The 14,710-nt window shown below is 36.6% G+C and overlaps 1 protein-coding gene across 1 annotated transcript in view; it reads left to right on the forward strand.

The window, feature by feature from the left end:
* The window catches only part of LOC146401685 (uncharacterized), a 223,172-nt gene that overhangs the window by 175,857 nt on the left and 32,605 nt on the right, over window positions 1-14,710 (forward strand). The gene's annotated exons all lie outside the window — the stretch shown is intronic.

The raw sequence follows: 14,710 nt of genomic DNA on the forward strand, positions 1-14,710 counted from the left end.
AGGATCTGTATGTTTAGCAAAAACTACAAATGACTCTCATGTAGCCAGATGGGAAGCTTTGGAAACTAGTATTTAAGGCCCCAGCAAAGCCCACCTTCAGTAATAAACAGTATCACAGCTCTGAGCTATGACAACAAAACAAAGTGACAAGATGGCCTGTGGTTTGCAAGTTCCAGTTCCTTTAATATGAATGAAGAGAAAGAATGTCAATGCTCCCTGGTGGCATCTAACTTCCCTTCAGATAGTAAATAGTTATGGTTTCTGCTGGGAATACATGTCCCTCCTCCCTAACACATTCTTTTTAAGCTACTGATGACATGGCTTGATTTATGCAACTTTCTAAGTAAACTGCACTTCAGAGCCAAAGAATTCATTAAGCGTGAGTGGCAATAACCCTACATCCAAATGTGGCTCTCCAATTAGAACTCAAAATTCCTCACAGCTGTTTTCCTCTAGAATTCTTACCATGTGCCAAACCCTATTCTAAAGTTTTACATGTATTAACTCATTTAATCCTCAACACAACCCTTAGAGGTAGGTGTCATTATTAGCTCTATTTTATAAATGAAGGTACAAAGAGCCCAAGTAACATTACTACCTTGACTCAACTAGTCAATGGCAAAGTTGGTTCTAGGACTGCCATGATGGGCTAGTGTTAGCAGTAGGAAGCCTGAGTTTAGGAATGTCTTTCGTGATAGCAAACATGGAGGCCACCTGCTTATGAAATAATGACACAGTGTCTTGATAAATTTTGGACATGAGGGAGCTATCCAGATATCCAGCTAGTATCATTTGGGTCATTAGCATATTCCATAGTGACCCCATTAAAACACAAATGGGAGGGATCAGGAGGCATGCCTAACAATGCTTACCTATCCTGACAGTCTGTGATTTGACATTCAGTGTAATCAGATTTTGTATTGTGAAGAGACTTCTAATGACATTTTACTGTATTTCAGATGGGGCCATTTTATATATGTTGCAGGGAAGAAGTGGAGGAAATTTGAAGGTTGGGATCAGATTCATACCAAAAGGAATGGATTGCCAATCAGGGCAACGTAAAGGAAATCTGAAAAGAAGCAAGCAAACTTGAGGCAGGCAAATCTTTGCTAATGCAAATTGATTCCTGGAGGGCTTCCAGGTCACTAAGGCTGGGCGATTATCTCTCCTGTTGGCATAGCTTTAGATAATGAATGGCAACCATTAGACGCAGAGTGAAAGTTGCTTGCCTTTTGGACACTTCTACAGCATATGCTTATGGCGTATTTAAATAACAGGCCAAAGAAAAATAGAACTCATTTAATTCAGAGGAGCTTGTTGGAAAATGCCAACTATGACTTTCTATTGATTTTATTGAAGAGTAACACTGCACTTCATTCTAGAAATTAAGGTGGGTGGTTCTTTGGGTTTCTGATCTAGGAATTGATTGATTTATTGATCCATTGATTGGTTGCTTGATTCATTCATTTACCTAACATATCTGTTGACCAAGGGAAAAAAAAGATGAGTTAAAAATGGTTTAACTTCTCCAGAAATGTCTAGAAGGTCATGATCAAGAAAAAAATCTATTTTAACATCTGACATTGCCCTGAACAACTGAGCAAAAAGCCTTTTTTTTATAGCCTTAGCAGAATAATGGTCATTTATCCCCACCAAACAAGACTGACTTTGCTTTTACTAACTAGATGTTCTCCTTACCATTTTTCAATTCAAAGCATAATCTTTTTCTTTTTTTTTTTTCTGTGTTTAAACCAATCATAAACACTTATGATTTTTTCCATTTAGTTTTCTCCATTTACCCTGCCTGTTCTAGGGCAACTCCTTGCCAAGACAACTTGCTTACGTGTTATTGAGTATACTGGGGCCAGCAAGTCACTGTTAGTGTCTACTGCTTAATAACTACCATTTAGCAATGCACTAATGGCACACAAATGGCTCCCAAACATTGTATAATCTAATTCTCACCATAGCCCTGAGGAAGGTACTCTCATTTCTGTGTGAAAGATGAAGTATTTGGGGCTTAGAGGATTAAATTACTTGCTTAAAGTTAGGCTACTGGTAAGTAAAAGAGTGGAAGTTTGAAATCCAGACTCCTGTGGCCCTAAATCCTTAATCCTTCATGCTTTACTAGAGTTTTACCAACAGAGTAAGTACTTAGAAATTCGTTTCACTTTATTTGTCTCCTTTTAAGGTAATGGACATTTTATTTATTCTGGCTGACTTTCCACAATTATTTTCCAGTGTGGTGACTCATTGATAAGTCTCCCATTTGGAATTTTTCTTCATAAATGTTGAAATTGAGGGCATTGGCCTCCAAGCACCCTCATTTGTATTCAAGGGGAGACATATAGTCTCTTTTTTATTTCTCCATCTCCCTTTGTGCTTTTACTCCTAGTTTTTCCTGCTTTACTTTCATTCTTCTCATTTGGTTATTGTCTCTACCCCTTAGTTCTATTGGACCTCAAAGAAATGTATTAAGAAGAAACAAGAAAAAAACCTTTAAAATGCATTTTTTGATAAGAATAGGTAAGAGTTGGTGGGAACATGTATCCATGTTTATTGTCAGCTACCTGTAGGAAATTCTGGTGTGTGTGTTGTCTTTCAATTAAATTATATGTTTCCTAAGCTCATGGACATGTTTTAGAGTCAGGCATGGTTTTATTTTATCCAGATTTAAATATTAGGTGGAAATTCAGAAGCAAGGTGGAGACTTAAATAAATCACTTGGTGCAAGAAATAGTTTCCTTCCATGTGGTCTTTGCACTTGAGGTTGAAGAGATACACTTCAGAATACTGTATAACTTACAGGCCCAAATAATATTCTAAAAATAGGAAATTTGGTGGTACATGCCATCTAAATGCACAGGCTAAAATGAATATAAGTAAAACTACTCAACAGCTGTTACAAGTGTGCTGCTATAAAAGAGCAACATAAAAAGATGTCATTAGAATGCAGGGCTCATCCCAGCATATATCACCACATCTCTCATCATCATGTTTCCTTCCCCTCTTCTTTCCTCATGCTGGATAAGTGTAGACAACTCAGTTTTATTCTTTACGTAAAGAAACTCTGAAACAAAGTTTGGTTCTCAGACCAGGGCAGAACCTGTTAGACTCCAGTTCTCCTTTTTATTGTGAAATAATGACATTTCTAGGCTATTACTTTTCAGTAAGGTCTTAGGAATCTTTATTGCTTAATTGGGACATACCAAGTAGATGAGAACACTCTTGAAGAGATATTTTCTCTACATATATATATTTTTTTTCAGCTGATACACTCCATCATCTATGTTTAAAATTTAGACATTAACTTCTCTCTCTTCTAAATCTCCCATTCACCCCTTCCTGTTTAATCCCACTCTTATTGCTTTCCTCTTTCATTGTCTTCAACTCATCTTCTATCCAGGTGATCTCAATCATAAGCAAATATAATCTGTCACTCTTCTGATAAAAAAAAAGGCAGTGGTAACCCAACATCTCTCATATAAAATTTAAAATTTTTAATATAACCTGCAGAGTACTTCATAATCTACTTCCACCTCTGTGTAATTTTCAAGTCTCATGTCTTGAAAACTCACCACATCAAACACCCCCTTTATTTTGCCAAACCAGACACTGGACACTTCATGAGTATGCTACATTTTCTCACTGCTCTTATTTTTGGCACTTGTCATTCCTTGGGTAATGGCATTTTTTCCATTGCCAGCTTGGTGAGATGCTCATCATTTATATCTGGTCTCTGGTAACCATTCCTCTCTGCTCTCTTAGCCCCAGGAGAACAAGTGGCAACTTGCACAGCTTCCACTGTTGCTTATCTAATTATGTTGTTTGGGAGATTTAGTTCATTCATGAGACTCCTTGAAAATGGGATTTGGAGCCTTTCACCTTTGAATCTACAAAACCTAGCACAGTGCCTATAACATAAAAAGTACTCAGAAGGATTTTTTTGCAGGGAAATAATAATTTTGAATTCATCTGGAAAGCATGAACCTAACTCAGCATATTGATGATTTTATAAGAGTGAGTTTAGAGTTGGAATAATTCATGCCTCCCCAAACAAAATCATGAAGATGCCTGACATGTATATACTGGCCTATATATGTCAGAGGGTATGTAATGGCTCTTTGTCCCAGTTTGAGTGTTACTAAGATTGATCAGAGGATTCAGATTATGATAACCTGAACTTTCCATTTAAAGGTCCACACCAACCTCTCTTCCAATGATGTCATATATTGGTGATTATTACCTAATTTAGTTGTTTCATGAGCAATTACAGCATGATTTTTAAAATTCTAGGAGTACCTATTGTGGCTCAGCAGAAACAAATCTGGCTAGCATCCATGAGGACTCACTGGCCTAGCTCAGTGGGTTAAGGATTTGGCATTGCCATGAGCTGTGGTGTAGTTTGTAGATGCGGCTCGTATCTGGCATTGCTGTGGCTGTGGTGTAGGCTAGGAGCTATAGCTCTGCTTCGATCCCTAGCCTGGGAATGTCCATATGCTGTGGGTGTGGCCCTAAAAAGACTAAATAAATAAATAAATAAATAAAATTCTATCATTCATTGCACATTTATTAGCTGGAATTCTTTAAAAAACAAACACCTTTTGATCTTCGAATATGGGAGTTTGGTTATCTAAAATGCAATTCAGACAAGAAAGGGAAAATAATGCTTAATTATTTATTGACAAATTTTAGAGTAAAGAATTGATGTCCAAGTTACTTTCAATTGTATGCAGTGTACATACTTACTTTTGAATTAATTCCTGTTATTTAGTATTATGCAGTGTCCAGAGTATATAATATAATGCCCCATCTTCCATTCTGGCCATAAAATCCTCAGCCTTTGATTTGTGTTACCCCTTTAGTATCTAGAAACTGTGTAATGATTTTCAACACAAACCAGTAACTGATTCCTTATACCAATCAGCCAGTCAAGTGCAGCAAAGTAAAACCCAATTATCTTAACACCTGGCACCAAAATTCCTATGAAGCGAAGATCAATCTCTGCTTAGGAAAAAAAATTTTGATGAATTGCTTGGGATAGAATGAGAGACAGAGGAAGTGAAAGAGAAAAAAAGAAGCAAGCTAATATGCAAGAATGTAGAACCCAATGGATAAAATTAACTGAGTAACTTTTTAAAAAACAGGCATACCTCATGTTTAATGTTAAATGTTATTGTATATGGTATAAACTATTGTCACTTCTCCCAAAACTTTAGTAAAAGCTACTAAGTAAAACTCAAAAGTATGATACAAGGGCATAAAATATTAATGCATTTTAGGGAGAGAAGAAGCAAAGGAAAGGGGCTAATTTTTTATCTGTATCAATATGGTATAAACAGAGACCATCAAGGTAGAAGAGTGAGATGATTAAACTGAATCAGCCAAGCAGAGAAAGGAGTTGAAAGCCCAAGCTCTGAGAACTGGTTTGAAGTGGGTCTCTTGTAGACAACATATATACAGGTCTTTTTTTTTTAAATCCATTCAACCAGTCCATGTCTTTTGGTTGGAACATTTAATCCATTTATATTTAAGGTAATTATTGATATATATGTTCTTTTTATTTTATTTTATTTTATTTTCCCACTGTATAGCAAGGGGATCAAGTTATCCTTACATGTATACATTTTTTTCCCACCCTTTGTTCTGTTGCAACATGAGTATCTAGACATAGTTCTCAATGCTACTCAGCAGGATCTCCTTGTAAATCTATTCTAAGTTGTGTCTGATAACCCCAAGCTCCTGATCCCTCCCACTCCCTCCCTCTCCCATCATGCAGCCACAAGTCTATTTTCCAAATCCGTGATTTTCTGTTCTGTGGAGATGTTCATTTGTGCTGGATATTAGATTCCAGTTATAAGTGACATCATATGGTATTTGTCTTTGTCTTTCTGGCTCATTTCACTCAGTATGAGAGTCTCTAGTTCCATCCATGTTGCTGCAAGTGGCATTATGCCATCCTTTTTCATGGCTGAGTAGTATTCCATTGTGTATATATACCACTTCTTCCGAATCCAATCATCTGTCGATGGACATTTGGGTTGTTTCCATGTCCTGGCTATTGTGAATAGTGCTGCAATGAACATGCGAGTGCATGTGTCTCTTTTAAGTAGAGCTTTGTCCGGATAGATGCCCAAGAGTGGGATTGCAGGGTCATATGGAAGTTCTATGTATAGATTTCTAAGGTCTCTCCAAACTGTTCTCCATAGTGGCTGTACCAGTTTACATTCCCACCAGCAGTGCAGGAGGGTTCCCTTTTCTCCACAGCCCCTCCAGCACTTGTTATTTGTGGACTTATTAATGAGGGCCATTCTGATTGGTGTGAGGTGGTATCTCATGGTTGTTTTGTTTTGCATTTCTCTTATAATCAGCAATGTTGAGCATTTCCTCACAAAATCAAATACCTTGGAATACACCTGACCAAAGAGGTAAAGGACCTATATGCCGATAACTATAAAACTTTAATCAAAGAAATCAATGAAGATGTAAAGAAATGGAAAGATATTCCATGTTCATGGATTGGAAAAATCAATATTGTAAAAATGGCCATACTACCCAAAGCAATCTACAGATTCAATGCAATCCCTATCGAGTTACCCATGACATTTTTCATAGAACTAGAACAAACAATCCAAAAATTTGTATGGAACAACAAAAGACCTAGAATCGCCAAAGCAATCCTGAGAAACAAAAACCAAGCAGGAGGCATAACTCTCCCAGACTTCAAAAAATATTACAAAGCCACAGTCATCAAAACAGTGTGGTACTGGTATCAAAACAGACAGACCAATGGAACAGAATAGAGAACCCGGAAATAAACCCTGACACCTATGGTCAATTAAGCTTTGACAAGGGAGGCAAGAACATAAAATGGGAAAAAGAAAGTCTATTCAGCAAGCATTGCTGGGAAACCTGGACAGCTGCATGCAAAGCAATGAAACTAGAACACACCCTCACACCATGCACAAAAATAAACTCCAAATGGCTGAAAGACTTAAATATATGACAGGACACCATCAAACTCCTAGAAGAAAACATAGGCAAAACACTCTCTGACATCAACATCATGAATATTTTCTCAGGTCAGTCTCCCAAAGCAATAGAAATTAGAGCAAAAATAAACCCATGGGACCTAATCAAACTGAAAAGCTTTTGCACAGCAAAGGAAACCAGAAAGAAAACAAAAAGACAACTTTCAGAATGGGAGAAAATAGTTTCAAATGATGCAATGGACAAGGGCTTAATCTTTAGAATATATAAGCAACTTATACAACCCAACAGCAAAAAAACCAATCAATCAATGGAAAAATGGGCAAAAGACCTGAATAGACATTTCTCCAAGGAAGATATACAGATGGCCAGCAAACACATGAGAACATGATATATATGTTGTTATTGCCACATTGTTAGTTGTTTTGGATATGTTTTTGTAGGTCTTTTCTCTTACCTTCCTCTTTTATTCTCTTCTTTCGTTTTTTAGTGACTATCTTTAGTTATATTTAGATTGCTTTTTCTTTTGTGTGTGTGTCTACTGTACATGTCATTTTGATATAGCAGTCTGTATTTATACATGATTGTTTTAAGTTACTAATCTGTCACATGCATTTAAAATATCATGCATTTGTCTTCCCCTCCTCAAATGATTACTGGTTTTGATATCATATTTGTATGTGGATAATTTTTCTACCTTTACTATATATTTGCCCTACTAATGAGCTTTCTCCTTTGTAAATTTCTTGTTTCTAGTTTTGGCCTTTTCTTTTCTGCCTGGAGAAGTTGCTTTAGCATTTCTTATAAAGCTGACATGGTGCTGAATTTCTTAGCTTTTGCTTGTGTGTAAAACTTTGGAGTTCTTCACTGAATTTGAATGAGAGCCTTACTGGGTAAAGTATTCTTGGTTGTATTTTTTACCTTTTATCACTTTAATATGCACTCTCTTTCGGCCTGCAGAGTATTTGCTGAAAAGTCAGCTGATAACCTAATGTGAATTCCCTTCTGTGTTTTTTGTTGCTTTTCCCATGTTCCTTTTAATATTTTATGTCTGATTTTTGTCAGTTTGATTAATAGGTGTCCTAGCATGTTCCTCCCTTGGGTTTATCCTATATGGGACTATTTACATTTCCAGGACATGAGTGTTTCTTTTCACATATTAGGGAAGTTTTTAGCTATTAGCTCTTCAAATATTTTCACAGGTCCTTTCTCTCTTTCTTCTCTTTTTGGGACCCCCTACAATATGAACATTGGTGTTTCTAATGTCCCAGAGGTCTCTTAACCTGTCCCTCATTTCTTTTCATTCTTTTGTTCTTTGTTCCACAGAAGTGATTTCCACCAATCTGTCTTCTAGCTCAGTTATTCATTCTTCTGCTGCATTTATTCTGCTATTGATTCCTTCTGGAGTATTTTTCTTTGTAATTCTTTTATTGTTCATCTATGTTTGTTCTTTAAATCTTCTAGCTCTTTGTTAAGCTTTCTTATATCTGCTTGGTCTGTGCCTCCATTCTTTTGCCCAGATCTTGGATTTTCTTTATCACCAGTACTCTCACTTCTTTTTCAGATAGATTGTCTCTCCCCACTTAACTTAGTTGTTCTTTTGGAAATTTATCTTATTCTTTCTTCTGGAATGTAGTTCTCTACCCTTTCATTTTGTCTAACTTTCTGTGTTTGTAGTCTCCATTCCACAGGGTGCAGGATTGTAGTCCCTCTTGCTTTTGGTATCTACTCCCTGGTGGGTGAGTTTAATCCAGGGGCTTGTGTAGGCATCCTGGTGGGAGGGTGCTTTCCCACTGCTTGGTGAAACTGAATCTTGTTCCTCTGCTGGTTAAGACTGTGTCAAGTGGTATGTTTAGAGGTGCTGTGGGCCCAGGAAGGCTTTAGGCAACCTGTTTTCTGATGACTGAGATGCTCTTCAGCACCTTGGTTGTTCAACCTGAGATATCCCAGCACAGGAGCCTACAGGCTATTGCTTGGGATCAGGTCTTAGTGCCAAAATGCAATCTCTGGAAGAGCTCACGCCAATGAATATTTTCTGGATCTTCCACCAGCAATGTCCTTGCCTGCATGGTGAGCCACAGCTGACCCCTGCCTCCCCAGGAGACTCTCCAAAATCTGCAGGTAGTTCTAGCCCAGGCTCTTTTAGAATCACTGCTTTGCCCTGGGCCAGTGCACATGAAACCTTGTGTGTGCCCCCCAAGAGTGGAGTCTCTGTTTCCCCTAGTCCTGTGGAGCACCTGTACTCTAGCCTCACTGGCCTTCAAAGCCAAATGGTCTGGGGACTCCTCCTTCTGATGCCAGACCCCCAGTCTGTGGACAGTGAAGTGAGGCTCAGAACTATCACTCCTATGGGGGAACCTCTGTGATAATTATTTTCCAGTTTGTAGTTTGTCCACCCAGTGCATATGAGATTTGGTTATATTATGGAATTGCCCCTCTTATTGTCTCATTGTGGCTTCTTATTTTTCTTTGAATGTAGAATATCTTTTTTGGTAGGTTCCAGTATTTTTTGTCAATGGTTGTTCATATTTAGTTGTAATTTTGGTGTTTTTCTGAGAGGAGGTGAGCTCAAGTCCTGCTCTACTATCTTGTCTCCTTTCCCCACTGTGAGGCATTTTATTCATACCAGTTTCCATTAGAGTAAGTTCAGGATGGCTTCTCTCTCACTGTGGATGTAGTCTTGGATTTGTAATCTCAGGCTTTTATGCTTTTCACAAGATGAGCTGAACCAGTTTACTGCCTAAGTTCTTACCTCCCAGGTTAGCTGCTCTGACTGTTCTAAGAACAGTGAATACAAAGCCCTGTTTTAGTGTTCATGTTATTTGTACTTTTAAGTTTTTTGAAAGCAAACACTTTATGTTTGAAATTTCCTTCCACTTTTCTCTAATTCCCATGTAATCCATTAAAGCTATTAATGTAAACATAATCATTAAATAATAGAAATAGGCTCTAGAACTTCCAAATATAAGAAAAGGAATAAAATAGAACATGAGTAGTTCAAAAAGTTCAAAAGGGCAAAGGAGGGCAGATGAGAGAAAAAGAAAGCATAGTCATAGAAAACATAAACAGGATAGTAGTAATAAGAAAAATATGTAATTAGCTGTGATATTTGTTACATAATTTAACTGGGTAATCATTTTAATATTTAATTATATTTATTACTAAGGTATTTGTTGATGCTTGTAGTTTCTCTGTTAAAGGATAGAGATTTTCAGGTGGGGTAAACAATAATATTTATATATGATTTAGAGACAACACTAAAACAAAATGGTATAGAAAGGTTGAAAAAAGCATATCAAAACTATTTAACAAAACTAAAGCATGTATGACAAGACATCAAAAAGTAGATTTAAGGCCAAAAATATTTGATAAACAAAAGTATTATTTTATATGAATGTCTCATAGAGAAGATATAATAACCATGAAGAAAAAACTGCTAAAAGAGTACAAAGAGTACAAAGAGAAAGTAACCTATCTGCATTCACAGATGGAAACTCAATGTATTTATCTCAGAATGTGAAAGATCAAGTGGACAAAAAACTAGGTAAAGATAGGTAAGATTTCAGTAGTCAACAAATTCGCTCGAATGTTATCTCCGTCTCTGTCTTTGTAATCCAAATATAGACACTCCACATTCTTTTCAAACTTTCATAAAAACTATGCAAAAAAAAATTAACTGTAACTTATCTCTGTACCCCTTTAATTTCAACATATTCTAAAAAACAGAAATAGTTCAGGCCACGTGCTCTGAACACAATGCAATAAAATTAAAAATTAACAACAAAAGAATAGAGAAAATAAACTAATAATTGAAAATAATTACTTTTGAATAGGAAAGCAGAATTTGGTGGGTAAGAGGGAAGTAAAATTGGATATTCCTTTTTCATAAAATTTATACCTTACTATAGAGACTTTTGTAATATTTCCTGGGTAATTAAAAACTAAAAATCTATTAAAAAAAAAAGTAGTTAGCAAGTTATACCAGCAATGAAAGAAAAGAATCTCAAATTTTTTCTTTATCTTTTATCTTTGTAATATTTCTGTGAATATCATAGAGGTAGGTATTCTAATTTGATGCAATGAGAAGCTTGGGTTTTAACAAAGCAGGTTAAAAGACTAAGTGGCTAAATTGAATTATTTTCTTCTTTTGGGAGGCTTATAGATGAGTCTACCTTTCTTCTAGATGGCTATTTTATAGAAATACATAAACAAGAATATCCATTTGTTTATTCAGACAAGTCAGAACCACAGTATAAGGACAGAATACTGTATTGAAACTTTTCTTACTTAAAATGTAATCCACTCTTATGTTGTGAGCAGAAATCATTTTTTTCAGATCTTTTGTTTACCAAGGACAAATTCTAGCTGCTGATTGAGGTAGGAGAGTTCACTTTGTGCCTCATTCTCTTAGAGGTAAATGCAAGGAAATGATGGTTCTTATTATAAGGTACAAGACCTTTCATTCCTGGGAAGAAATAAGACATTTCTGCATTTGAGAAAGTTTACAATCTATTATTTTGACTAAAAAATCTTTTAAAAATTAATATCTTAAGTATTAAAGAACATATACAATGTTTTTCTTTAACAAAATAAAACATTAAAAGACATCTTTTTAAATTCAAAATGAAATCACGTGATTTAGAAAACAAGTTCAGAGTTCAAATTCCTCAACATATTGCAAAAAACTAATAGTTAACTTTTCAATACTTTTCTCTAGTACCCCACTTTTTGCATTGAGATTTCTTGCAGTATTCAGAATCCTGACTCCTTTCTCTTTGATTTTCCACCAGAAATCTTAAGTTCCTCTCCATTTTATCATGCAGAGCTCTAATCAATCTGCTGAACCCAGATTTTCACACCCATACTGAACATGGGGCTCCATAAAAAACAACAGGCTCTGCATGTAATGTGACCCACGCTTCTTAGAAGGAGTTGGGATTATAAATAACTAAATCTCCATAGTTGACATCTTGTTTTCGCATGTCCCTTTTCAAGGATAAGTTAAAAATGAGGAAGATATTATGCCGCAAACTCTTTTATTTTGAATGGCAGTAAAATTCAAATACTGTATTTTACGTTCCCAGGTACCCCTGCGCTGTGTTACAGAAATATAGCTTTGTTTTCCAAGGCAATCAAGAAACTCCATAGAGAGTAACAACATCAATTCTAGAAGGAAAATAAGGAAAGCACTTGCTGCATATGTGTGAATTCATCTATCAGAATTTTAAATTAAACTTGTTTAGTAAAAGTCATTTTTGTACAACCAGGTCATTTTTATATGTTTCGTACAATGTAAAATAAAGGGAAAAGTCTTACTGTCTATGGCGCCTAAAGTTGCCTTAATTACATTTGCTCCAAGCTTGGGCAGTATAAAAATTAGTCATATCTAGAAAAGACAAATTCATAGAGACTGAAAGTAAATGAGTGGTGGCTGGGAGCTGGTGGTGGCCATGGTAAATGGGCACAAGGAATCTCTTTGGGGTGATAGAAATGTTCTAACAATGGAATGTGGCAATGGTTGCACAACTCAGAAAATTTACTAAAAATCTTCTTATACCTCGAGAAATCTGTTAAAAATTAGTCATATGAATGCCAATCTGAAAATATGATTTTGAGCCTATACCAACGACTGCTTTAAACAGTTTTACCTTTTCAGTGGTAAATGGATTTTGGTAAGTTGGATTTTGGTAGACGTCTGGGATATTTTCAAGTGCACTCTTTTTATTACCTGGAAACTCCTTGCTGAGAATCTGGTCAGGATACATTGCATTGGTGACTTCTGGAGACATTCTCTTTGTACTGTTGGATTCCTTTTGAACTTTAGACTAGATTCCTCTGTTGAGGTACCATTTTTGGTGGCAAAGTTTTGTTTTTGTTTTTGTTTTGTTTTTTAAGGAGGCTAGGAGAAGAAAGCCTGTGATTCTGTGATTTATAATAAGAAATATATTTGATCTTAATGGCACAGAGCTCCTTGGAATTTCCTAAGTGGTGAGAGAGATCAGGTGTCTGTTGTTATGTTATTGCGGTGACTTTTGGAATGTCCCTAACTCTTCTAAGAATTGAGGCTGACTGCTAGGAGAACCAACCAGGTGATTAGAGGGTTGGAACTTTCAGTCTCCACACCCACTCCACCACCTCTGGGGAGGGGAGAGACAAAGTTCTGAGAGAATCTCAGTGCTAAATACCTGGAGGTGTGGGGAGAGACACACCTGGAGAGGGCATGGAAGCTCCATGCCCCTTCCCACAGACCTTGATTTTTACATCTCTTCCACTTGGCTGTTTTTGACTCATATTCTTTTATGATGAACTGGTAATCTAGGGAGTAATACATTTCTGAGTTCTCTGAGCCTCTTTAGCAAATTAATCAAGTCCAAGGAGTGGGTCCTTTGGAATTTCTCATCTGTATATGGCCAGTTGGTCAGAAACACAGTGACAACCTGAACTTGTGATTGACATCTGAAGTGGTTGGGGTTGGCATAGTCTGTAGGACTGAGCCCTTAACTTGTGGAATTGAACACTAGCATCAGAATTGAGTTGAATTATAGGGCACCAGGTTGTTGTCTGAGAATTGCTTCATGGTATGAGGAAAAAAAACTTCCTCACATGTTGGAATTGTTGGAATAGAATCTTAAAACCACATCTCTAAGATAGGAGGTTTGAAATCATCAAACTCATTGACAGCACAGTAAGATCCAACAGGAAACTCTACGCAGAGCTAAGAATAAGTACTAGAAATGTATTAAGATCTGAGCAAGAATCATCAACACTGAGTAGACACCTATTTGTACATAGTACCAGTCTAAAAGGAGTACAGTTAGACTGGTTTTGGACTCCTGAAAATTTGCCTTTGAAACCTAAGATAATTTCCAATTCATTTCTTTGAACTGCCCTCTTTTTTTCCCCATTAGTTCCTTTTGCATGGTCTAGCTCACTGATCCTGATTTGATTCCTACCCCATCCCCTTCCCTTCTCTTTACAGCTGTTTCAGTAATATTTTTCTAGCTGTCTATTCTACCCTTCTCTCCCTTGGTTTCATCTTTATCTCTTTATTTGATTCAAATGGTAAAGTTGTTGGAGTTTAGAGTGAAGGATTTTGCATTTGACATCCTTTATATCCCTTCTTGGGGCCTGTTTGGGAATCACCTTCCCACACATTCTCAGTGTAACATGTGATTGTTGCTAGTTCAGATCTAGAGCTCTGATGAAATCTAAAGGGTAATCTGAGGGGCCAGCTGGTCTTAAGATCATGGATGACCAACCTAAAAGTAATGCTTGGAGTCAGGACCTAAATAGGTCCCAGAGGCTTGGGTTCCATTGAAAAGGGAACATCTTCATGTTTTCCAGCTGTCCCAGCCCTTAGCAATTCCAGACTCATGGGGTTTCTTTCAAGAAGCACCTGTTTGCATTGTAGTCTGAATTTGTAGCAAATTATTTCTACACAGTTGGAGATAACATCAAATTGGCTCTTTTACCAGGCACGCTGGACGGGTGCATTTGGATTTTGTAGATGTTTGTGTGTTCTTGTAGTGTGAAAATGCCTTTATTTAAAACAAATACATTTTCCAGCTCATTATTCCACAGTGTGAAGCCCAATTCTGTTAAAAATAATTACAATGGCTGAATTATTTTGCTAAGAAAAACAGGTACCCACATGCCACTACGAATTCAAACTTTTGTTTCTAACAGGCTTTTGATGCATCATCCCAGGATATTGTGGCTT

This window comes from Sus scrofa, chromosome 7 (genome assembly GCF_054392235.1).
Source record: "Sus scrofa isolate SSC_HxYL_T2T_F1_AM1 chromosome 7, Sscrofa_HxYL_maternal_Yorkshire_Landrace_v2.0, whole genome shotgun sequence".
In the NCBI taxonomy this organism is placed as follows: domain Eukaryota; kingdom Metazoa; phylum Chordata; class Mammalia; order Artiodactyla; family Suidae; genus Sus; species Sus scrofa.